The sequence below is a fragment of the Lactuca saligna genome, chromosome 9 (genome assembly GCF_052625555.1).
Source record: "Lactuca saligna cultivar CGN05327 chromosome 9, ASM5262555v1, whole genome shotgun sequence".
In the NCBI taxonomy this organism is placed as follows: Eukaryota; Viridiplantae; Streptophyta; class Magnoliopsida; order Asterales; family Asteraceae; genus Lactuca; species Lactuca saligna.
The window spans coordinates 193,577,065-193,581,034 of NC_136425.1; positions in this window are offsets into that span (position 1 = coordinate 193,577,065).

Below are 3,970 nucleotides of genomic sequence, written 5' to 3' on the forward strand. Positions count from 1 at the left end.
CGAGTTCCAGGCCATCTTCAAGCAACTCGTCGAGTCCACCCATGTGACTTGTCGAGTACCACCGGTCTGAATCCATACAGAAGCATCTCAGGCCATGCAAGTGATCCAAAAGATAGATCCAACCTCCTACAATCCATCCATCACATAAAGTGGCAAATCTTACGTGAATCTAACGAGATCTAAGCCATATTCACCTTAAAACCAAGGTTTGGGACATGGTAGCTTCATTAACAACACAAGAACAGGGGCTTTAATGCTCTTAAGGTCTTCTCCACTCCAGATCTGAGGTAGCAACCTCAGATCCATCCTCCAACATCAAAATGTCACACAACCAAGCACCCCACACAACCCCAAAATGAGAAACTAGGAAGATACAGCCCAAGAACGAAAGTATTACCTCCAAAAGATGCCTCAATAGCAACCAAAATCGAATCCAAGAAAAGCCCTTTGATCCAAGCCACTTTTCCTTCAAGATCTCTTCAAACAACACCTCTCCAAGCTCTAATTTTCTCCACAAATGAACTCTCCACGAATTAAGGGTTTCTGGAACTCAAGGGGGGAATAAGGGAGGCTGTGGAGGGGTATAATGCTCTTTATATAGGGCTCAACCCCGAAAATTAGGGTTTTCTCCATACAGCACCTACTCGCTGAGTCCATCTTTGGACTCGCCGAGTAGGCCACTTGACACGCGACCATAGCCGCGACCTGACTCGCCGAGTCTATCCATGGACTCGCCGAGTCACCCGCTAAAACCTACAATTTTAGCTCTTCAACTCTACTCTTGCAATTCCGGGATGTTACATCATTGATCACAACTAGACAATATGAATTTTTGTCGATGCTGAGGAAGTTGACAAGACCAAATAAGTCTATATGCAACAATTAGAGGACCTGGTTGATTGAATTGACCTGTTTTGGAAAGTGTGGCTTTCTGTGATGCTTTCCTTTGGAAAATGACACACAATTATCGAACGTCATGAAATCTCTGACAGGTAGTCCACACACTATGCCATTATTTTCAAGTCGATTTAGATTCTTTGCATTATCATGTCCGAGTCTTCAGTGCCACAACATAGCATTTCGCTCAGAAACTTTTGAGAAGAGGTAACTGACTTGTTTAGGAATGTTGTTATTCATGTCAATTATGTAAGCATTGCCATCCTGTTTTAATTTCATAAGAATCCATTCATCTTGAATGACAATGCCTAGCTTCAAAATTAGATATTCTTTATTGGTGAAGTGAGTAGAATAACCGTTGTCACAAATCTGAGAAACACTTAACAAATTGTGCTTTAACTCGGGCGTGTAATTAACATTCTCGAAGCTCAGCACTCCATTGGGAATTGTTCCTTTTTGAGTGATTTTCCCGCCATACCTTCCCACAAAGGAAACGTATCACCCGCTAAAGTTTTAAATGTTGTGCAGTTGGGAGATGTCTCCTATCATATTTCTGGAGCAACCGTTGTCGACATACCAAGGTCTAGCGACATCCTTCTGCAGCTGTTCCTGCATAATGAGTTGGATTATTTAGATTTGGGGATCGAGGTCATTACAACTCTGGGTTTACCCTGGACTTTAACAAATTTATACTTTTGATATTTCAAATGTGCATTAATATCAGAATCACTTTTAGAGGATGAAGATGATCGGACAATTGTAGATTTAGGCACCCATTGGTAGTTAGGTTTTGAAGTATTCACATGTGACTTAGAAACATTTTTCTTTTTCTTTGATCGTTTAGATTTTCGGATACAATTAGTCGAAGATCCAGATGCACCTTTTGATGAAATTGACCTTGGCTTAGCTGCAGTCGATTTCGGCAAAGTACATGTGGCTGGTTTAGAGAAAACCTGTTTGTTTGGTTTAATATCGACCCTTTTCTTATTATTATGAATTTTCCGATCATTATCACGAAGATGAGATCTCGAGGACTTTCTCGTTAGATCATATATGATATGGTTTATTGTTCTGTTAATTGTTACAAGTGTTAACTATAGCACTGGGTATCTGTATGGCATTTGTGTTTGAGTGAATTGGAGGAATATTTGTGGGAATCCAGTCTAAAATCAAGGAAATATTTTTAAAAGGGTTTTTAAATGGTTTTAAAAATAAGTAAAGGAGGATGCATGGTGTACGATCAACCAGAGCCAGTAAGTAGATGTAACAACCCGAAATTTCTATTTTGTACAACCATTCACTTCAATGGAAGTCAAAACTATTTCTGCTAACTTTTAAGCTTTTTGGAGTCAGTTTGAGTGTTCTAAAGCCTAGTATTGCAAGAGTTAACCAGAGAGAGATGATACTTTAGGGTAAAATGTGCAACATTTAAGTTCCAAAACTCCAAGAGTTTGTATTTTTACGGCCCAAATGGTATTGGGGCCGTAAACCCTAAGGACTACATAAGTGACACTTAGTTATTTTTATCAGTTTTCACATTTTCAAGTTTAGAAACCATTTCTCTCTCAAGTATCATCCAATTCTTCTTCATAATCTTCAAGAAAGTAAGTGTTTTCTTCCTTGTTTAGTTGATCTCTTCCTTAATCTAGTGATCTTACATGATTTCATCCATGAAATCATTCTATTTGTTTAGATCTTCAAGCATTCTTCATTTCACCAAGAACATACACTAGTGTTCTTGGGCCGTGAACACCCTTTCAAGCTCTTTTATTGTAAGTATTCTTACCCTAGTGTGTTATAAGGCTTGTTTCACTTCTTAGTCAATTACAAAACACAAAGAAACACAGGATCAAATGTGCTTACGGCCAAGACATGTTCTTGAGTCGTAAACCCTAATAGATGGGGCAAAGTGAACCCTATTCCCTTCCTTAGCCTTGGATACTAGTCTAGATCCCTTCTTTGAAGTTTTTAGAACCTTAAACATCAAAAAGATGAAGAACATATAGAGTTTACGGCCGTAAACTCATATAGAAATGGTCTATAGGCCGTAAATTCTATTAAGTAGTGCCATTGTGCCACTAATGCTTCCTAAGGTTTAGACTTGAAGTAAGGATACTTCTTTATGACTTATAAGACCACAAAACACAATATGGCACTTAATACCATGATTTTACGTCCGTAAACTCATGGGGAAATGACCATGGGCCGTAAACTCATGAGTTGTTACCATTTGGACTATAAACTCCGTTGAGAGGCCCCACACCCCTTAGATGAAACCCTAATGTACTTCTAGCACTTGAATCAAAGTGTTATGCGTGTTTTAGTTTGTCTTTATTTGATTAATTAATTGTTAACTGACTAATTGAATACATATATGTGTTAATATATGTTAAATAGGATCCGTGTGTGTGCTCAAGTCTTCACTTGACACTTAGCATCCTATACCATCCGTTTATCCAAAACACTCACTACAGGTGATTTCATTCCCCTTAATCAACCTTTTAAATACTTTCAAATGATTTTAGGGGGGGGGGGGGGGGGGGGGGGAGTACAAGTTGAATATCATAGTTATTATATCAATCACATGTGATTAATAACTATCAAACATATGGATTTACTATTCTTTCAAAATGTTTTATCAAACAAACTACTTTTAAATCATTTTATAAACTGACCGCAAGTCATTATTATTTATTGTTTCAAACTGTAACGCCCGTAGATCCGGGCTAGTCAACTTAGAGATAATAGGGGTCGAAAACGACTTTTTGACAAAAGATTATTTATAATAAATAATCTTAACCAAGTTGTAGAATATGTATCAAGGGGTTCGTACACATAAAGAACGTCAAAATCCGAGTTATAACAAAGTTATGGCTCGTCGAAGTTTTTCGGCAAAACCGGACGACACTGGGAGACGTAAATAGTGAATTTAAGATGGAGGACTTTTTAACCATAGGGATCTAAATGAAAGTTGTAGAATACATCTGCACCTACGCGTGGATATAAAGAACGTCAAAAACGGAGTTCGTATGCAAAAGTTATGGCATTCCGAAGATTTAGCTTTTAAAAACCC